The following is a 23,512-nucleotide window of genomic DNA, read 5'->3' as shown; positions in this document are numbered from 1 at the left end:
AGTATATTTTCTGTAGACTCTGTTATAGACTCTGTGGCTTATAACAAACTCCTATCAGAATTTTAGTATTGTTTTTTTTGCCTTCATGTATTTCTACCCACAGTGACTCCACATATTCATGGCCCTCACTTCCCAGAGTGTGGGCTTTATACAGAACTTTACATAGAGGCAAATGCCACTCTCTTTCCGGTTTTCATGATCCTTTCCAAACAAACTGTAACTGTCCAGTCATAGCTATCATCCAGCCATTAGTATACATATAATTTAGAGGTTTTGGAAATTTTTTACCCTACACCTACCTTTATAAACTAATTTATTTCCTTGCTAAATCCACCCCTAGTTCCATTACCTCACTATCTGCACTATCTTCCCCTTCTATAGTGTAGTCACTTTCCCCCCTTAGTCCCTAGTTTAAATACTCCTCATTCTTCTAGCCATCTTCTCTGCCAAAAGAGCTACACCTTCCGCATTGAGGTGCAGCCCATCCCTACAATAGAGTCTCTGGCTGACAGAGAAGTCAGTCCAGTTCTCCAGGAACCCCTATTTCCTACACCAGTTTTTGAGCCACTTGTCTACCTCCCTAATCTCCCGCTGCCTTTGTGGTATTTCAGAAAATACTACCTTTGAGGTCCTTGCCCTGAGCTTGCAACCTAAGTCCCTGAAATAATTTTTCACGACACTCCACCTACCTCTAACTTTAATCATTGGTTCCAATGTACACCATGACCGCTTAGTCTTCATCAACCCCTCCCAGTAATCTATCAACTCGAATGTAATATATTGCAATTGAGCACCAGGAAGACAACGGCTATGTCACAGTCTGGTGGTAGTGGACCGTGACACTTTAGACGTGCATGCTTGTTGCCGGTGGCAACGTGTAGTTTTTAGCTTGTTTACACACTTCCCTTTTAAGGTTGTTGTCCCTTTCCATTCTGGTGGGTATGGGGTTAAAGTGTCTGCAAGATGGAGCTGTGTGTGGGCTCTTATAGTACTTGGGCTTTAAGCCTGAGGTTAGTGGGAATTCAGCTTCTTGTGGAGCTGGAGTTATGCTGCCATCCTAGACCTTACCATCTGTTAAGTTTGAGGGCCACCTTGTTGGACATAGATTGTCTGTCACGGCGGGCGTGCACTCAGTATAACAGATAACGCACCAACCAGGCTCTGGGCGAGAGACAGGGGAAGGGTCACCTCCTAGCTAATCCCTGACCTCTTTCCCTGCACTGCTCAGCCCACCTACAGACCTTTAAGGTAGGTATGAGGTGTCCCCGTGCCTGGGCTGACAAAACCCTGAATTCCTTGAGATGGTGAAGTGGGGAAATAGGAGCAGCCTGCTCACACAGAACCTGGATGGGATAGATGACACAAAACAACCAAACTTGAAATAACACTTATCTTCCTGAGATGGAACAGACAGCCAACCTTCCTTCCTAGCTTCCAAGACCACAATGATGAGTATAATCCGCTCAGAGCACTGGGCTGGTATACTATTTAAACTAATGACCCCACCCAGTGCACTTGATGAGAGGCGGATCCAGCACGGTTCCAAAACAAACACTAAACTCGTGCTGCTATCCTGGCCGACCTCCGCACATCATCAGAGTGGGGCATAACAGTACCCCCCCTTCTACGGGTGACCTCCGGACACCCCGGACCAACCTTATCCGGATGGGACCTATGAAAGGCCCTCACCAGTCGGCTGGCGTTGACATCCGACACCAGAACCCACATCCTCTCCTCAGGACCGTATCCCCTCCAGTGCACCAGGTACTGAAGGGAACCCCGAAGAACTCTCGAGTCGAGAATCCTGGAGATCTCAAACTCCAAGTTTCCCTCGACTAGAACAGGAGGAGGAGGCAATGGCGATGGTTCCACCGGTCTCACATATTTTTTTAGTAAAGACCTGTGGAACACATCATGGGTCCTCCAAGTCTGCGGAAGATCCAGCCGAAACGCCACCGGATTGATCACCGCAGAAATTTTATACGGACCAATAAATCTTGGACCCAGTTTCCAAGATGGCACTCCCAATTTGATATTCTTAGTGGACAACCACACCAGATCACCCACACACAGGTCCGGACCAGTCATACGTCTCTTGTCAGCCATTTGTTTATACCTCTCACCCATCTTCTCCAAATTCCCTTGAATCCTCCGCCAGATAGAGGATAAGGTAAAAGAGAATCTCTCCTCCTCTGGCATCCCAGAGGAACCAGACCCAGAAAAGGTACCAAACTGAGGATGGAAACCGTATGCGCCAAAGAATGGCGACTTACCCGTGGACTCCTGCCTACGGTTATTCAACGCAAATTCTGCTAAAGACAAGAATGAGGACCAGTCCTCCTGATTCTCAGCCACAAAGCACCTCAAGTAGGTCTCCAGGTTTTGATTAGTACGCTCCGTCTGACCATTCGACTGCGGATGAAAATCCGAAGAGAATGAAAGTTGAATGCCAAGCCGAGAGCAGAACGCCCTCCAAAACCTGGAGACAAACTGCGTGCCCCTATCAGAGACCACATCCGAAGGAATACCATGCAATTTCACAATATTATCCACAAAAATCTGCGCAAGAGTCTTATCGTTAGGGAGACTCGTTAGTGGTATAAAGTGAGCTATTTTACCGAAACGGTCAACTACCACCAAAATCACTGTTCTCCCGGAGGAACTCGGCAGATCCGTAATAAAGTCCATAGACAAATGTGTCCAAGGACGAGATGGAATAGACAATGGAAGAAGTGAACCAGCCGGTCGAGTATGAGCAACCTTTGACCGAGCGCAGGTTTCACAAGCTGTCACTTAATTCTCAATGCTCTTACGTAACCCTGGCCACCAGAACCTCCGGGATGCTAGATCACAGGTGGACTTACCACCAGGATGTCCAGCGAGAACAGTATCGTGATGTTCCTTGAACACCTTGTATCGTAGGCCCTCAGGAACAAACAACCTCCCTGGGGGACAAGAACCAGGAGCCCCCTCCTGGGCTCCCAACACCTCCATCTTCAATTCAGGGTACAGAGCGGAGACCACCACCCCATCCGCCAAAATCGGCGCCGGATCTTCTGAATCACCTTCCCAGGAAAGCTGCGAGACAAGGCATCTGCCTTGACGTTCTTGACCCCTGGGCGAAAGGTAACCACGAAATTGAACCTGGTAAAAAATAGTGACCATCTGGCCTGCCTAGGGTTCAGACGCTTGGCAGATTGCAGGTAAGCCAAATTCTTATGGTCAGTATACACCGTAACGGGGTGAGACGCCCCCTCTAACCAGTGACGCCATTCCTCAAAGACCAACTTGATAGCCAACAACTCTCTATCTCCAACATCATAATTCCTCTCGGCGACCGAGAGCTTCTTGGAGAAGAAGGCACACGGGACCCACTTGCCATGAGATGAACCCTGTGACAGCACCGCCCCAACCCCCACCTCTGATGCATCAACCTCTACTACGAATGGCTGAGACACATCCGGCTGCACCAGAATGGGAGCAGACGCAAAATGCTCCTTAACAGCCAAAAAGGCCTGCAATGCCTCATCTGACCAGACAGAGACATCGGCGCCCTTCTTGGTCATATCAGTAAGAGGTTTTACTAGGGTAGAATAATTCGAAATAAATTTTCTATAATAATTCGTAAACCCCAAGAACCGCATCAAAGCTTTCTGATTCTCTGGTCGGTCCCACTCCAGAACCGCCCGGACCTTTTCGGGGTCCATACGAAAACCGGAATCAGAAAGCATGTATCCCAAGAACGGAAGCTCTTGCACCGCAAACAAACATTTCTCCAATTTGGCATATAACTTATTCTCCCGAAGGATCGTCAAAACCTGTCTCACATGATCCTGATGGGTCTTCAGATCAGGAGAATAAATTAAAATGTCATCCAGGTAAACTACTATGAACCTCCCCACCAAGTGATGAAAAATGTCATTGACGAATCGCTGAAATACTGCTGGCGCGTTCGTCAACCCAAAAGGCATCACCAGGTTCTCAAAATGACCCTCGTGCGTATTGAAGGCCGTTTTCCACTCATCCCCCTCCTTGATCCTGATCAGATTGTAGGCTCCTCTCAAATCCAACTTGGAGAACACCTTGGCTCCAACAATCTGATCAAAAAGATCAGAGATCAAGGGCAGGGGATATGGATCCCGGACTGTAATACAGTTCAATTCCCGGAAATCCAAAGACGGTCTCAGTGATCCATCTTTTTTCTTCACAAAGAACAAACCTACTGCCACTGGAGACTTAGATGGTCTAATATGACCCTTTGCCAAACTCTCGGCGACATACTTTCGCATGACCTCTCTTTCGGGTTGAGAGAGGTTGCAAAGCCGAGACTTTGGCAATTTAGCCCCAGGAATGAGATTAACTGGACAATCATAGTCTCGATGAGGGGGCAATTCCTGAGCCCCACCCTCCGAAAAGACATCCGCAAAATCTGAGAGATACTGAGTTAAAGCCGTAATGGACACACCAGAGATAGATGTGCCAAGACAATTATCAGAACAAAACTCGCTCCAACCAATGATTTATTTCGCTTGCCAGTCTATAATTGGGTTATGTCTAGTCAACCATGGCAACCCCAAAACTATAGGAGCTGGCAAATCCTTCATGACAAAACAAGAAATAATCTCAGCATGTGAATCACCCACCCTTAAGTGAATACCATGAACAATGTGAGTAAGGCTCCTTTGAGAAAGAGGGGAAGAATCAATTGCAAAAACACGAATCTCGTTCTCTAACGTGCACGTACTTAGTCCCAGGCCTTGAAGAAAAAGAAAGTCAATTAGGTTTACCCCAGCACCACAATCAAGGAATACATCAACAAACACATTTTTTGACTCTAACGCCACCATAGCTGAAAGGAGAAAACGGGAACTGCAGGGAGCTTGCATACGTGTCTGCTCCACCACACCATTCATACTACCAAGTGTGAGGGAAGTTTCTTTTTCTTTTTTCTTTTTCTCTTCCACCTGTGATTTAACATAAGGACAAGAAAAAATAAAATGACCTCTCTTTCCACAATAGTAACATAGATTGTGCACCTTTCTAAAGTCTCTACTATCAGAATGGCAAGATATCTGACCTAACTGCATGGGTTCCTCCCCTACCCCAGAGTTATAAGTAATATCACCCTGGGCAGTAGGAGAAACAAAACCACACGCAGGAGGGATCCCCTGCACGGAGGGACCCTTACACCTCTCTCTGATACGTCTATCCAACCGTATAGCCAAAGACATAGCATTCTCTAAAGTATCCGGATACTCATGAAAAGCCAGGGCATCCTTCAACCTTTCAGATAACCCCTTACAAAACTGACTACGTAACGCGGGGTCGTTCCACCCCGACTCAGTAGCCCACCTCCTAAACTCTGTGCAGTAACCCTCTGCAGTATGTTTACCCTGTAGTAAGTTATGCAATTTCAATTCTGCCATCGAGACCCGATCTGGGTCATCGTAAATCAATCCCAGGGCTTGGAAAAATTCCTCCACCGACCGGAGAGCCAGAGAACCGGGCGGCAGAGAAAAAGCCCAGGATTGCGCGTCCCCTTTAAGCAAAGACATGATGATACCAACCCTCTGATCTTCATTACCTGACGAAAATGGACGCAGTCGAAAGTACAATTTGCATGACTCTTTAAAGCGGAAAAAATCATCCGTACCCCCTGTAAATCTCTCGGGAAGAGCGACTTTAGGCTCCCCACTAATTTGACCTGTACCTGATGCCAGAACCCTCTGACACTGTGTGACCGAACTACACAGATCCGCAACCTCTAGGGATAAACCCTGCATGCGGTCACCCAGTGCATCAATTGACGCCATCACAAAAGCGCTGAGTGATGGCAGTCACAGTATGGCGGATTATAGTGTCACGGCGGGCGTGCACTCAGTATAACAGATAACGCACCAACCAGGCTCTGGGCGAGAGACAGGGGAAGGGTCACCTCCTAGCTAATCCCTGACCTCTTTCCCTGCACTGCTCAGCCCACCTACAGACCTTTAAGGTAGGTATGAGGTGTCCCCGTGCCTGGGCTGACAAAACCCTGAATTCCTTGAGATGGTGAAGTGGGGAAATAGGAGCAGCCTGCTCGCACAGAACCTGGATGGGATAGATGACACAAAACAACCAAACTTGAAATAACACTTATCTTCCTGAGCTGGAACAGACAGCCAACCTTCCTTCCTAGCTTCCAAGACCACAATGATGAGTATAATCCACTCAGAGCACTTGAGAGGCGGATCCAGCACGGCTCCAAAACAAACACTAAACTCGTACTGCTATCCTGGCCGACCTCCGCACATCGTCAGAGTGGGGCATGACATTGTCATCCCTTATGTATCCTCCATTTTCCCTACTTTATCTGTGTTGATGTTTGGTGTGGGTTTATGCTCAAGATGTGGTGTACGTCTTGTTGTTTCATGTCTGGTCTTTTGGTGTTGTTCATACAGCATGTATGCAAAGCGTTTCCCTGTGTGTTGTGCCTCCGGTGAGGGGACTCCAGGGTTTCCTGGAGGGGGAACCACTAGTCAGTAGCAGTTGTTGTTTCATCCAGTTGTTGTGGCAGGTAAGTGCTGTTATTCCAGTGTGTGTTTGTGCTGGGTGCTTACCTGCCAATCTGGTTTATGCTACTGTCTGCTCCTGTCTTGTTGCTAGGCCTGCTGGAGACTCCGGTTCATCCGTGTCATGGATGAACAGGTCGTCTCCTAGCCCTGACATTATTACCAGGGATCTCTAGGGTTAGTAGGGCCATAGGTACCGGGTATGAGCCTTCCCACCATTAGGATTCACTCATTCAGTTAGGATGTCACGGCTAGGATTTAGGGATGTGCTAGAAGGTGACCTGCTCCCTTTATTCCTGTTTCCAGGCCTAGTGGCATATCCCACCAACCTACATTGTACGGTGTGGAGTTCCCCCCACTCCCCACCGTGACAACAACACTGTTCCACAATCCTGGTCTTTTTGACAAATTGCTCTATCTGTACCCTTAATGATTGAATCCCATACTACCAGCACCTCTCTGGCATATCCCTGCTCTCCTGGTTCCCTAATTATTGGAAACATAGAAACATAGAATGTGTCGGCAGATAAGAACCATTTGGCCCATCTAGTCTGCCCAATATATCTGAATCCTATGAATAGTCCCTGGCCCTATCTTATATGAAGGATAGCCTTATGCCTATCCCATGCATGCTTAAACCCCTTCACTGTATTTGCAGCTACCACTTCTGCAGGAAGGCTATTCCATGCATCCACTACACTCTCAGTAAAGTAATACTTCCTTATATTACTTTTAAACCTTTGCCCCTCTAATTTAAAACTGTGTCCTCTTGTGGTAGTTTTTCTTCTTTTAAATATGCTCTCCTCCTTTACCGAGTTGATTCCCTTTATGTATTTAAAAGTTTCTATCATATCCCCTCTGTCTCTTCTTTCTTCCAAGCTATACATGTTAAGGTCCTTTAACCTTTCCTGGTAAGTTTTATCCTGCAATCCATGTACTAGTTTAGTAGCTCTTCTCTGAACTGTCTCTAGAGTATCTATATCCTTCTGGAGATATGGCCTCCAGTACTGCGCACAATGCTCCAAGTGAGGTCTCACCAGTGTTCTGTACAGCGGCATAAGCACTTCACTCTTTCTACTGCTTATACCTCTCCCTATACATCCAAGCATTCTGCTGGCATTTCGTGCTGCTCTATTACATTGTCTTCCCACCTTTAAGTCTTCTGAAATAATTACTCCTAAATCACTTTCCTCAGATACTGAGGTCAGGACTGTGTCAAATATTCTATATTCTGCCCTTGGGTTTTTACGCCCCAGGTGCATTATCTTGCACTTATCCACATTAAATTTCAGTTGCCAGAGTTCTGACCATTCTTCTAGTTTTCCTAAATCCTTTTCCATTTGGCGTTTCCCTCCAGGAACATCAACCCTGTTACATATCTTTGTGTCATCAGCAAAAAGACAAACCTTACCATCGAGGCCTTTTGCAATATCACTTATGAAGATATTAAACAAAATTGGTCCCAGTACAGATCCCTGTGGAACCCCACTGGTAACATGACCTTGTTTTGAATGTTCTCCATTGACTACAACCCTCTGCTGTCTGTCACTCAGCCACTGCCTAATCTACTCAACAATATGGGAGTCCATGCTCAATGACTGCAGTTTATTGATAAGTCTTCTATGTGGGACAGTGTCAAAAGCCTTACTAAAATCTAGATATGCGATGTCTACTGCACCTCCACCGTCTATTATTTTAGTCACCCAGTCAAAAAAATCTATAAGATTTGTTTGACATGATCTCCCTGAAGTAAACCCATGTTGTTTTTCATCTTGCAATCCATGGGATTTTAGATGTTCCACAATCCTATCCTTTAATACGGTTTCCATTAATTTGCCTACTATTGATGTCAGACTCACTGGTCTATAGTTGCTCGATTCCTCCCTACTACCTTTCTTGTGAATGGGCACGACATTTGCCAATTTCCAATCTTCCGGGACGACTCCTGTTACTAATGATTGGTTAAATAAATCTGTTAGCGGTTTTGCCAGCTCACCACTAAGCTCTTTTAATAATTTTGGGTGTATCTCATCAGGCCCCTGTGACTTATTTGTCTTCACCTTAGACAGCAAACTTAGAACATCTTCCTCTGCAAAGATACATGCATCAAATGATTTATTAGTCATCCTTTCTAGTGGAGGTCCTTCTCCTTTTTCTTTTGTAAAAACTGAACAGAAGTATTCATTAAGGCAGTCGGCTAGCCCTTTATTCTCTTCTACATACCTTCCGTCCTTTGTTTTTAATTTAGTCATTCCTTGTTTTAATTTCCTTTTTTCATTTATATATCTGAAGAATGTCTTATCCCCTTTTTTCAGAGACTGAGCTAGTTTTTCTTCTGCCTGCGCTTTAGAAGTTCTTATAACTTGCTTGGCCTCTCTCTGCCTAATCTTGTAGATTTCCTTATCTTCATTGCTGTTTTTTTTTATAATTACAAAATGCTAGCTTTTTATTTTTAATGATTTGGGCCACTTCTGCTGAGTACCACAGTGGTCTCTTCCTTTTTTTGCTTTTACTGACAAGTCTAATGCAATTTTCTGTTGCCTTCAATAATGCACCTTTTAAGTAGTCCCATTTCTCCTGGACTCCATGTAATCCGTTCCAGTCTGATAAGGACTCATTTATGACTAATTTCATTTTTGAAAAGTCTGTTTTTCTAAAATCTAAAACTTTTGTTTTTGTGTGGTGGTACTCTTTCACAGTTCTTATATTAAACCACACTGACTGGTGATCACTAGATCCCAAGGTTTCGCCTATAATGACATCATATACCGAATCCCCATTTGTGAATACCAAATCCAAAATGGCCTCCCTCCGGGTTGGCTCCTCAACCACTTGTTGTAGAGATAACCCCAGTAGGGAATTTAGAATATCTGTACTCCTGGCAGAACTTGCTATTTTGGTTTTCCAGTTTATATCTGGAAGATTGAAATCTCCCATAATGATAACTTCTCCTTTCATTGTCATTTTAGCTATTTCTTCAACTAGTAGATCATCTAGTTCTTTAACTTGACCAGGTGGTCTATATATCACACCTACACGAGTTACTGCATGGTTAGCAAACTGCAACGTAACCCAAACTGACTCTATGTTGGCTTCACCAACTTGTATTAGGTTAGATTTAATGCTATCTTTCACATACAGGGCCACTCCTCCTCCTTTCTTGCCTTCTCTGTCTCTTCTGTATAAAGAGTACCCTGGTATGGTTATGTCCCAGTCATTTCTTTCATTAAACCATGTCTCCGTAACAGCCACTAAATCTACATTCTCAGATGCCATTATTGACCCAAGTTCATTGATTTTTTTTACCTAAACTGCGAGCATTTGTAGACAGGACTCTGAGCTTATCATTTCTTAACCTCTGTGCTTCTGACCTGTTCTGGCATTGTTTCGGGGGGCAATTGGACTCTTTTATTTTCACTCTTTTGCCCCCCCTTCCTAGTTTAAATACTCTTTTGCAAATTCTTGGAGTTGTTCACTAAGTACATTTGTTCCTTTGAGAGAAAGATGCAAACCATCTTTTTTGTACAGTTCCTTTCTATTCCAAGTAGAGCTATCATGAGAAACAAAGCCAAATCCTTGCTCTTGACACCATTTACCAAGCCATATGTTGAACTCCTTTATGCGCCTCTGCCTATCATTCTGAACATTATGCACAGGCAGAACTTCAGAAAATGAAATGGTGGATGCAAAATCCTGTACGTCATTACCAAGTGTGATAAAAGATTTTTTCACCTCTTACACTTCATTGCAAGCCAGGTCATTTGTCCCTAGATGGACAAGAACATCCACGTCCCCTTCCTGCTTTGCTTGCTTAACAATATTAATAATACGTCTTCTATCTCTTCTAGCAGTAGCCCCAGGGAGACATCTCACAAAACCATTTTCTTTAAGCTCCGCACTTCTTATGATTGAATCACCCAGCAACAGCTGCTTCCTTTGAGACTTCACTTTATCTTTTTTGTTGCATACATTAGACATAGGAGTCGATGGTTTCTCACCCTCTGTGCTTGAGTCCATATCCATGTTGTCCTTACATTCTGAGAGTGCTGCAAATGAATTATGGAGAACCACCGACTGTGGGACATGTCTTCTATCCACCACTCTAAGTCTTCCAGAACCTACGTTAACCCATCTGCCATTTATGGGGGTCCTCTGTGGCAGTGGCATTGCAGCAGTCCTAGCTGGAGTTTGTTTAACAGATAATTTAAATATTTCAGATTTCAAAAATGTAATTTCCTGCTGCAGTAAGGAGAACTGTCTACAGATCTGACAGCATTCGAATCTCCAAAGAGTGGAACATGAAATAAATGCACAACAATTCCTGCACTGAACCAAGTCTGCCATTTTAAAGAGGAGGGAAAAAAAAGTTTAAATCAAACAAATCTTACCTTTTTTTTTTGTATTGTTTCCACCTTCCAGCCTACCTCCTGACTATCTCCTGCAATATCTCTTTACTGTACTTAATGTAGTACTTGCAGCTAATGAATTAGGCCAGCTAATGAGTCTGTCTCTATATATACACACCCTGCTTCCCAAGCTCCTCCCCCAGCAACAAATGTAACACCTTAGTGAGCTAGGCTCATTAGCAAACGCACAATAGCAAACACCTGACCAAATTCCTTACCTCTTTTCAAGCAATGGTCAGAAAAAACAACACAGATGAGCCAGATGCAGACTCTAAGCCAATCTCTTGCAGTCTCTCTTCAATCTCTTCAGTCTCCTGCAATATCTCTTTACTGTACTTAATGTAGTACTTGAAGGTAGTACTTGCAGCTAATAGGAGCTGATATTCGGCCAACTGTCAGAGGAAGTGTCTTGCTGCAGCATTGCCATCCCTGATTTGACATCCCCCTCCTCTGCCAACTTTGCAAACTTGTTGGAGTGTTTCAGATCATGGCTAGCCTCCCTGGTACTCGTCCCTCTGCCCCACCTTCTGACTGGTACCCAGCTATCTACCTCACTTTTGCTGCTGCTCCTTACTACCACCCTCCTCCTCATCTATCCCATCGAGAGCTCTGGGAGCAAACTCTTTTCCATAGTATCAAGCGATCTCAGAGTTGAAATTCACTTGTTCAGACACAGAATAAGGGCTTCCAAATGTGCAATTTAAGGGCCCCATAGCAAGGATCAAACCAGGCACCCCACACAGGACAGAAGGGTTTCTACCTAAACCCCTTTCGATGACCCTTGGGGGATTTTTCCACTGCTTTATTTGTTAAAAGTTGTTCATTTAGAGAGTAGAGTCCTGACCAAGTTTTCACCTCAAGTAGAAGAGGAGATCTCAACTAAGACTGGGCCCCCTCTTGCCCTAGGCCCCATAGCAGTCGCATGGTCTGCCGCTATGGTAGTTACGCTCCTGGCTGTTCCAAGACTGCATTGTATGGAGCACATACTTGCTAATGGGGATTACACCAGAAAAGGAGAAAAAAAAAATTCTATACAGTGTAATGAAAGTGATAAATAAATAAAGCTATTGACAGTTCTAGGTTTTAGCATAGCCATGTTTAGCTTGAAGAGGAGAAATAAAATTTGAAAAGAATACAACTTTGCATGAAATATACTGCAAATATATGTGTAAAACACAAGAAGCTTTCTGCTTATTTTCTTATTCATTAATAATTTTCCAAGAACTTAAATAAAAAACAGGTAATAGAATAATTGAGAAGTGAAAATGCAAGTCTTGATAAGCACTGACTGATACTTGCTCTTGTATTGAGTAATGGAAATGTTTTGCACATGAACATGTAAATGCTAAATTTGTACTTCTGTAAATTAAGATTAACAATGGAAAACATTGTATAATAAGAATAGGGGATGTGTATAATTTTGCATTTATGTATCAGGCGGTGTGACTAATGGTATTATTTGCATACAGAAGCAGTAAATTAATTGCAGTGTTGAGTACATAGAAATATCAGCAGGCCTAGGGTTATGAGCTCCTTATTTGAATGGACTGGATTATGTACAAATTCCACGTAGCATAACAAACTAAAACTATAATGTAAAACATTATAACCCTGACAGAAATAGCTGCTATACAGCGAATGTAAGTGAAATAATAAATGTCTGATACAGTAAATATCTGACATGTAAAGAATATGGCTGCTATAGGAAAACGGCTGTTATGTAATAAATATGGCTGATAGCAAATGCACAATAAATATCATTAATACACTGTATAAATAAATAACATAATAAATAGCTGATATATAAGAATTTGATGTATAAAGTACATAGTTGATATATAATTTATATGACTCATATACATAAAAACTGATACATAAGAAATATGACCCATATAGTAAATAGTGTTGAGCACGAATATTTGTATTGCAAATTTTTATAGTGAATATCGGCACTTTGAGAATTTAGAATATTTAGAATATAGCGCTATATATTCGTAATCGCAGCACACATGATCCCTCTCTGCTTCTAGCTTGTGGGCCAATGAGAATATCTAGCAACATCCCTAGCAACCAATTGAAAGGTGCCTACCCCTTACTATATAAGAACCTCCCCAGCAGCCATTTTCTGCTGTTTTTTGCAGTTGTGAGAGAGAGAGAGAGAGAGAGAGAGAGAGAGAGAGAGGAGTGTTGTGCTTTGCTGTGTCAGACTCATTACATTAGATAGCTCATATATATATATATATATATATATATATACTAGCAGAAGGACCCAGCTTCGCTCGGGTATATTTAATCTATTTGATTTAATGTTTGTGTGTGCCGTTTAACGATATCAACACTATCCACTATAGCAGTGACATCTACAGCACCCCGCCACCTTAACTGTGACCTCCACAGCCCCCCACCCCTTAATACTGACCCCCCCACAGTGCCCCGTCCCTTAAAATTGGACCTCCACAGCAGCCCACCCCCTTAACTTTGACCTTTACAGCAGCCTTCTCCTTTAACAGTGACTTTCACAGCACATCACCCCTTGACGGCCTTTACAGCAATCTGCCCCTTAACACTGACCTCCATAGCGGACCATTCCCTTAACTGTCACCTCCACAGCAGTCCCCTAGGGTGGCCAGAGGTCAAGTTTTGGGCCAGACAGTCCGGCTTTCAGACTCCCTGTCCTCCATCTGGCGCAGGGCCTGGAAGGACACAAGGATGTCCTTTTTAACAGCTCACTCTCAGACAGCAGCACCGTGCTGTCTGAGTGTGAGCTGCAGGAAGAAAATCACCATTCCTACCACTCCTGCAGCTGACAGAAGTTGATTTTTAACCTCATTTTCTCAATTCCTGTCGGCTGAGAAGTGTGAGCGGCATGGCCTAACCAGATTGGGGCGTGGCTTAGCGGGACCTAGAAGTTGATTTTTAACTTCATTTTTTCAATCCCTGTCGGAGGAGTGGGAGGGGGCGTGGCCTAACTGGAACAGGGGCGTAACTTAGCGGGACCTGGGGGTTCGTCTTTTGAGGGTGACACATTGTTGCAGGGGGCATGTCTGGGCTCTTCCTACTGGCTCATTTGCATACCAGATAAACTAGATTTTCAGAGGATAAAAAAATCTATTGCTGGAACAAAGGCACATCTTGAAATAAGGTACTAAGTGCTATTAGGTCATGGCTTTACTTCAATAGCGATTATCCTTCTGACAGATTTCCTTTAAAGCTGACCCACAGCAGTGAAAATAAATGGCTGGGTTGTTATGGAAACCTGGAGTAAAACTGTATGTGGAGGCTGGAGGACCTGCAAGCTTCTATTGGTTGATAAGGGTCATGTGACCAAGCTTCTATTGGCTAATGCATTTATCACAGGAACGGTACATCCTAGAGAGCTGAGACCTGTTCTAAAACCTTCCCAGACACCTGATGTACCTGTGCGCCAAATTTCGTGATTGCAAATGCGACGGTGCGGATTCCTTTAGTGAACATACACACACATACACTCAGATTTATATATTAGATAAAGATAGTTAGTTAGTGGGAGATACTCAGTGTAGCTGAGTGAATAGTGTTGCTAATAGTTTCAAGTGCAGGGTGTTAGGGACATTATAAACTTAGTTAGCTCATATATATATATATATATATATATAATACAGATAGTTAGTTAGGGGGAGATACTCAGTGTAGCTTAGTTAGTGAATAATGTACCTGATAGGTTCCAGTGCAGGGTTTCAGGGACATTATATAGTTAGTTAGCTCAAATATATAATACTGATAATTAGTTAGGGGGAGATAGTTAGTGTAGCTTAGTTAGTGAATAGTGAATGATGATTATTGTCATTCGTCTGTGAAAAAAAAACAATAAAAAAAAAAAGTATTTTGCTTGCTGTTTTAGTGTCACTGTCTTAGGGTTTCGTGTGCTAGGGAGGGATTATTGTCATCGTCGTTTGTCTGTGAAGAAAACAAAAAAAAAAACACCAAAAAAAAAGTATTTTGCTTGCTGTTTTAATTTCACTGTCTTAGGGTTTCGTGTGCTAGGGAGGGATTATTGTCATCATCGTTCATCTGTGAAAAAAAATCTTTTGCTATCTGGTTTTCTGTCATTATCGTAGGGTTATGTGACTATATATATTTTTTTTCATTTTTGCCCCATTTTCCCAAACCCAATAAAGTTAGCCCAAATTCCCTCTTCTTTTTCTTTCTATATATATATATATTTTTTTAAAACATTGTGTGTCAATCATGAGTGGACGTGGGTGTAACAGTCCTACAGGCTCACCTGAGTCAGAGGACCGCTGGCTGGAGGTAGGAGTGGAGCCCAGTGGCAAGGACCGCAGGCAGGTAGTAAGCGTGGTCAGACAATCCGGATGGCAACGGTGGTAGCAGTTCAGTAGGTAGGGATAAGGCAGAAGAGTAGTCGGTAGGCAGGCGGTGGGTCAGGGCAGGCGGCAGTAAGCGTGGTCAGACAATCCGGAAGGCAACGGTGGTAGCAGTTCAGTAGGTAGGGATAAGGCAGAAGAGTAGTCGGTAGGCAATTCCTGGTCAGCAGTGGACTTCCAGCAGTAGCAGGAGCAACAGATGAGGAGAAGCTTGATCAAGGCTCAGGAGCTCAATAATCAGCAAACTGGAGTGCAAGGGGCTGGACTATATAGGGAAGTACCAGGTGTGGGGAATCAAGGGTAATGAGCAAGGCTAGGCAAGACTGAGGTTAACTAATAGGCTTCAGGGAGGAATGTCCAGAGAGGACGGTAGTCTAGTAAGCAGGGCTACCGCCTGGGATGTGGCTGGTCACGGGTTTGAATCCCGACAGTGGGTGTGCTGGCAGCCGTGGTCATGGTAGAGGAGTTGGTTCCAGTTCCAAGGGTGTCCGCCTCATCAGAGATTTTTTGGGCGTGGCAGCTGCCCCATTTAGTCTAAGGACGCCTAAGCAGTAGTGTCTTTTGCGACACAAGCCAGTGGCACAGAGTCCTCTGCCCCGGCTCTGAGCAGCAGCAGCTCTCTGCCTCCTGCAGGACCAGCCCCCAGCGCACAAGACTCGTCCCTGCTGCTGTATGACAGCAACAGTGAGAGGGACAATTGTGGGGGAGGTAATGCAGGAGAGTGAACTGCAGCTAGGTCCGGATGTTCAGGACCTTTTGGAAGGGATGGAGGAGGAGGAGGGGGTACCGCCCGTCAAAACCCCAGTGACATCCCTTCCAACTTATGCGGGTGGTTTAGGCCACAGAACCCCCACACCTAGTCATACCCAGGCATCAGCCGGGGGACAGCGGAGCCAGGTCAGGGGCTCCATGTCTGCTGTTCCCCTCAGTCTACCACTGGTCAGCCTTGGGTCTGACAATGAAGGCGACGAAGAGGAGGGTAACCAAGAATGGGTGCCACCTCTCTTGTCAGGTGACAGCAGCACTGATGAGGAAGGTAGGCACCCGATTCAAACGGTGTACCAGGTCACCAGGAAGCCCAGTGGCAGGGGCTCCACTGGTAATGACAGCAGGAGGCGACTGCAGCAGCAGGTGCCATCTCCACCTGTGCGCGCCGAGCCCGAAAAAGCGCAAGCCAGCACCACCCCATCTGACAGGAGGTCAGTGCGTAAGTCACCTGTTTGGGCTTACTTAACCCTGGCAGAAGACGATCAGACAATCGCCATCTTTCAGCTGTGCCATGCCAGGGTGAGGAGAGGGAGGTATGTTGCTTGGCTGGGTACCACAACCCTTACCCAGCACCTGAGAGTCAACCACTGGCGGGAGTGGGACCAGATGTAGGGTGGTTACAGCAGTGCCAGCAGCAGTGCGCAGGGGACAGCAGCTCCTGCCACTGTCCTACAGCCACCCCACCCCCTTCCAACAATGCATTCCCACTCCCCCACTCCTTCTCCTAGAGGTACTGGTTCCAGCAGCCATACCTCTGCCTCCTCTGCACCTTCCTCTGTCGCCTGCACTGCCGTCCAGAGCCAGCCATCGGTCGCCAAGGCATTTGAACGCACCATGCCCTATGCACCTGGAGACCGACGGGCGCGTTCACTCCATGGGCTCCTGGCAAGGGTTTTCGCCCAACATCTGCTGCGCTTCAATATTGTGGACTGCAATCCATTCCGGAAGATGTTGGAGCAGTACCAACCCAGATGGCGTGTCCCCAGCCGCCATTTCTTTGCCAGGACCAACGTCCCTGCCCTACACCAGCACATTGTGCAGAATGTATCCCTGTCGCTGGATCATGCTGTCAGTGACAGGGTGCATCTGATAATGGATGCCTGGACCATCAGACATGGGCAAGGACGCTATATCAGCTTCACAGCCCATTGGGTGTCCCTCCGAGGCGCCGGGGAGGGAGCATCAGATGTGGCGGCATCTCAGTTTGTGGTGCCTCCACGGGGTGTTCAGGGGATAAATGCTGCTCTCCCTCAAGCCACTGTCTCCACCACTGCTGAGCCCCCCAGGAAGCATCCCCGTAGCTATGCAAGTGTGGGGCATGTCCGGTGCCAGGCCGTGCTCCAGCTTGTGAGCTTAGGGGAATGGAGACACACTGGAAGTGTCCCTGTCCAAACTACAGCAGGACAACAGCCTGCCACCTCACAGACTGATTGTGGACAGTGTGACGTGGTCAAACTCCACCCTCCACATGCTGGAGAGGTTGTGGGAGCAGCGACAGGCGGAGAAAGAGTACCTGCTAGACAAAGGCACTTCCGGCTCATCACACCGACTCCTCTACATCACCAATGTGGAGTGGGGGCAGATACGCCAGGTATGCCAAGTGTTGGCCCCAATTGAGCAAGCAACCAAGATGGTCAGGCGGGAGCATGTTGGCCTCAATCAAGTGCTCCCCATAGTGTTCCTGACAGGACACTAGAACACCTGCTCGATGCTGGGGAGAGTGCCTTGGTGGAGCAAGAAGAGGCAACAATGCTCCACCAAGACCAGGCCCAGGATGAGGAGGAGGAGGAAGAATTTATTTAGGAGATTGTTGACTTCCAGGAGTCTGGTCCTGGTCAGGAGGGAGAGCCGGGGGTGGGGCAACTCCCAGAAGGAGCAGCAGCAGTAGCAGCAGGAGGACCAAGACGTCCTGGTCCCGGGCAGCCATGAAGAGTCACAGTGGGCTGTCCTCTTCCCCATGGCTGCCCACATGCTGCGCTGCCTCCGGAGGGACCCCCTGATCAGGAAAATTCAGGATAGGGATAATTTTTGGTTGGCCACCCTTTTAGACCCTAGCTGCGAGGGGAAACTGGAGCAGTTCATACCAGTCAGCCGGCGGGATGCCCGTATGCAACACCTGCGGGCCAGGCTGCTCCGCCGGCTGGAGCAGGCCAACCCTCTGCCTCATGCTCTAGTTCTCCCCGCTCATCTCACCCAGCAGGTGACTGGCCCAAGCACCTCCAGTCCAGCTGAGCAGGTGATCTTATGGGTGAGATGAGGCTGTTCTACCAGCCTGCACGATCTAGTAGCAGCAGCAGCTCGGTCACGACCAGCGGCTGGCCCGCATGGTGGCTGACTACATGGAGTCAGTCGGTGCTTCCGACAGCATGATCACCGACAATCCCATGGAGTACTGGGTTGCCAGGCTGGGGTGGTCACCGACAAGGGGACCCATCTGTCCACAGACTCCGTGGATAGACTGACATTTATCAAAATGAATGAATCCTGGATTGGTGGCGACTTCTTTGCCCCCGCAGTCGGTTTAGGGCGCTGAAGGGTCCCTTGTCAATCCCTCTCCTTGGCTCTCCCTCTAAAACATCGTTTTTTTAAATTCAGTATATATTTCTGAATGAATATGTTTATTTATTTAGGGATGACTTTATATATTTCTGTATTGATTAATTCATTTATGTATTTATTTATTGTTGAATTTATCTATGTATTTATTTATTGATGAATTTATTTATGTATTTATTTATTTATTGATGACTTTATTTATATATTTCTGTATTGATGATTTTATTGATCTATTTATCTATCAATTAATTTCTTTATGTATATATTTATCGATTAATTTATTTTTATTTTTGTCAATCAATGATTTTATTTGTCTATTCTTTCATTAATTTATTAAACCTCTTATTTATTTATTCATTCCCTTAACTTATTATTGAAATATATATACACTCACCTAAAGAATTATTAGGAACACCTGTTCTATTTCTCATTAATGCAATTATCTAGTCAACCAATCACATGGCAGTTGCTTCAATGCATTTAGGGGGTGGTCCTGGTCAAGACAATCTCCTGAATTCCAAACTGAATGTCAGAATGGGAAAGAAAGGTGATTTAAGCAATTTTGAGCGTGGGATGGTTGTTGGTGCCAGACGGGCCGGTCTGAGTATTTCACAATCTGCTCAGTTACTGGGATTTTCACGCACAACCATTTCTAGGGTTTACAAAGAATGGTGTGAAAAGGGAAAAACATCCAGTATGCAGCAGTCCTGTGGGCGAAAATGCCTTGTGGATGCTAGAGGTCAGAGGAGAATGGGCCGACTGATTCAAGCTGATAGAAGAGCAACGTTGACTGAAATAACCACTCGTTACAACCGAGCATTTGTGAAGCCACAACACGCACAACCTTGAGGCGGATGGGCTACAACAGCAGAAGACCCCACCGGGTACCACTCATCTCCACTACAAATAGGAAAAAGAGGCTAAAATTTGCACAAGCTCACCAAAATTGGACTGTTGAAGACTGGAAAAATGTTGTCTGGTCTGATGAGTCTCGATTTCTGTTGAGACATTCAAATAATAGAGTCCGAATTTGGCGTAAACAGAATGAGAACATGTATCCATCCTCTGATGGCTACTTTCAGCAGGATAATGCACCATGTCACAAAGCTCGAATCATTTCAAATTGGTTTCTTGAACATGACACTGAGTTCACTGTACTAAAATGGCCCCCACAGTAACCAGATCTCAACCCAATAGAGCATCTTTGGGATGTGGTGGAACGGGAGCTTCGTTTTCTGGATGTGCATCCCTCAAATCTCCATGAACTGCAAGATGCTATCCTATCAATATGGGCCAACATTTCTAAAGAATGCTATCAGCACCTTGTTGAATCAATGCCACGTAGAATTAAGGCAGTTCTGAAGGCAAAAGGGGGTCCAACACCGTATTAGTATGGTGTTCCTAATAATGCTTTAGGTGAGTGTATATTGTGAGGGGTTAGCTCTTCTCCGGGGGTCATTCACACAGATAAGACTTCATGACACCAGGTTTCAGATCCAGAGTATATATAGGTCATAAATAAAGCGCCCACCTAATCTATTGGACCTCTACTAAAGTGTTGCATGGCCATGCGATAGAAAAATTCCCAGCTACAATCACCGGTCCAGCATACAGCAACGGTTGCCACTGTTAAGGTACTAATTCTGCCTGCCTAGTCCCGCGATAGTGTGACGTCATCAGTCTGAGACGTGCGACGCGAGACGCCGAGGCGGCCGGCATCGCTCGCCCCTCATGGAAGGACTGTGAGACACGATAGCGGGACGCAGTACCAGGAACTAGGTAGGAACCTGAATTGCTAATCTTAGCAGGAGTGTCTCAAAATTTACCGTCCTGGGCAGTTATACTAATAGCTGAAAGAGGACAATTTTTGGAGGGACTTATTGTGCTACAGCGCTGGAACTATTTATTATCTGTATGCACTAGGAAATTAACCATCACTTGGAGTGGCCTGTTACAGGCATTTCTGGGACACTTCCATTCAACTTGCGGTTTGCGGCACCACACACGTCAATAGTGATTTCACTGCAAGTGATTTTTACAGTTAGGAATTAGGTGCTTCAAAGAGACATTCTTGTACATGAATTGTCTAAGGATTGTGACAATAAGGTTTCCACCCCTTTATCAGTATACTTTTATGTATTGGTACCAATTATTTTTTATTGCATTTTAGTACATGTTATATGTGATTGTCATTCATTTATTGGACGCAGCAGGTCCTATTATAATAAATATATCCTTATATCCTATGGTCCAAGTGTTGTGAGTGCTCACTCCCTTCTTTTTCCATTATTTATATCACTTTGGGGTCGGGCACCCGATTTGTGAGCTAGTAGCACCCGTCATAGCCACTAGGTGAGAGCCAACCACCCATTTATCTTTAATGCATATCAACCTATGTTGGGGGACGACTTTCTGCCTTTGCAGCTCAAGGAGGGTGTGCTTTGGGGTGCACAAGTGGCTGAATTGCATGCAAAGTTTCCTGGCCTTTTTCAGGATGTCTTTCAGATGGGGTGAAGACTTTAGGACCCAGGAATCGCTTTACAACCAGATTGAACACTCGTGCCATGCAGGGCGCATGGCTCAGCACTCCTTGACGCAGCGCTGACACCATGTTCTTCCTGTTTTCGGTCACCATGATTCTGATTTTGAGTTGTCGAGGAGAAAGCCAGGGTTCGATTTCTTGATGGAGGACATGGAGCAGTTGCTCGCCTGTGTGACTCCGTTTTCCCAGACAAACTAGGTGCAGAACAGAGTGAGACCGTCGTGCCCTGCACATGTAGTATACTGAAGAAGCATTGTGAATTGTTCCTGCAGTGGAGACTGAGGACAAAGTGGAGAATGAGGAGGCAGAGGCGGACATTGTAGCAGGACCAATGACGTGACAACGTGGAGGCGGAAGCGGCGTCACCTGGCGAAGTTCTTGGTGTGGCTGTTGAGGAACCACATTTTCCCAGTGGGCTGTAAAGGACTTATATTGTCCTTGACTGTAGTTACAGCTCCACCCGTCGGCATTGCCTTGCACTTTGGCAGACACCGACAGGCACAAGGACTGGCATGCCTTCTGTTCTACATATGTGTGCAGAGCTGGTACTGCCTTTTTCACAAAGAAATGACAGCTTGGGACTCTCCACCTCGACTTGGCACAAGCCATCAGTTCAGGAGCACGTTCAGCTTCTGCGCCCTTGAATGAGCACACGTGTATTGTTGTCTCTTGGCAATCGCTTCCGTGATCAATTGCTGATGTTGAATGACTGATGAGGAGTAGGAGGACGAGGAGCAGAAGCATCACGACCAGTAGATGATGGGAAGGACAGACGGCTACCTTCGGCTCAGGTGGTGGATCCTTGACTGAATGAAATCGGGTGTGTGCCACTAGGTGATGCAGAGGTTCCACCACATCGGAGCCACTGTTCTCCCAGGCCACTTCATGGTGACACTGCCTGTGTTGATGCAGGGCCATGGTGCTAACATTGGCACCCTGGCCACGCTTCACCTTCTGCCCACAAATTTGGCAAATGGCCATGTTCACCTACTGCGGCAGCTTAACAAAAAACTGCCACACTGCCAAGTAGGGCATTTTCCCCTAACACTCCGCACTGACTGCGTGTTACCGCTTCCTCCATGAACCCCTGCACCACTACTTTCTGGGCAGGTAGGCTCCCGCGAATCGGGTGGTTTACCCCGGGCACTTTTGTCTCCCGACCTCCCACTGCTTCCACCCTGCTGACTCACGGCCACGCTACCATCTTACTGGCTCAGCCGCTGCCTCAGGAGCAAGCTGCCACCCTCTTCTCCTGATGATGATAAAACCCCTACATGCCGGCTACATGATCATCATCCGCTACAGTCTGTGCGTCACTGATGTCCAAGATCTTGGCTGGGCAGTAGCTGCTGACTGTCCTCTAGAAGGTGGTCCTCGCAGAAAATTGGAGCTGAGCCTACGTCATATAATACTTCTCGTGCTGAGGGAGCAGAAAATGACAGAGGCAGGTTGAGGACTTTTGGGGGCACAGGGCCTACTCCCGGGCCATGCCAACTAAGCGTCGTGTCAGAGGAACCCACCGACTCTTGGCTGGGGGTATCTGATGTCACTTGCGATGAAACCGAAGACCGAGTCAACCATTCAAGTACCGCTGGGTTGCTGGTCAAGACACAACAGCTAGATGATACTGGTAGCTGAGGTCTCTCGCTGCGACTCCTGCTGCCATCCCCCCTTCTTCTGCTGCTACTTCTGCCTGCGACAGAAACATTTTGGCCACTGCCTGTTCCCTTTGAAGGGCCTGTCATTTGTCTGTCTGACATACTGTAAATTAAACAAATTAAATTAAAAGTCAATTTATATACCCAAAAAAAGGCTGTAGTACAATGTAACTTCACCACAGAACGGCAAATAAGACGTATTTTTTTCCCCCTATTAATACACCCACAAAAAAAAGTAGAGCAATGTAAAATCACCACAGAACAGCTAATAGGATGTACGTATATTTCCTATTAATACACCCCGTAAATGTCTGTATAGCAATGTAAATTCACTGCAGATCTCCCAATAAGATGTATGTATACTTCCTATTAATACACCCTGCAAATGGCTGTATCACACAGCACTTGCACCCCAATAACAAACAAGGTTTGCTGGAATTGCAGAACTATCATATAGTGCAAACCTAAAAGCAGCAGTATAAGAGCAATTTAGATTCCCAGTTAGTGCAGGAAGGTGCAATAGAATCGCTCCTATTACCCAGGCTGTACACTCCCCTATTGCACCCTGTTCCCTACACTATGAATTATCTTTTACTGAACTTCTAAGGCCCCTTGTAGACGATCGTGTACAGATTAGGTCCGGATATGTTGTGTCTGCGATCAGGTA

This window comes from Bufo bufo, chromosome 3, assembly GCF_905171765.1.
Source record: "Bufo bufo chromosome 3, aBufBuf1.1, whole genome shotgun sequence".
In the NCBI taxonomy this organism is placed as follows: domain Eukaryota; kingdom Metazoa; phylum Chordata; class Amphibia; order Anura; family Bufonidae; genus Bufo; species Bufo bufo.
The sequence above is the reverse complement of the archived record's forward strand: the minus strand, read 5'-3'. Positions refer to the sequence as shown.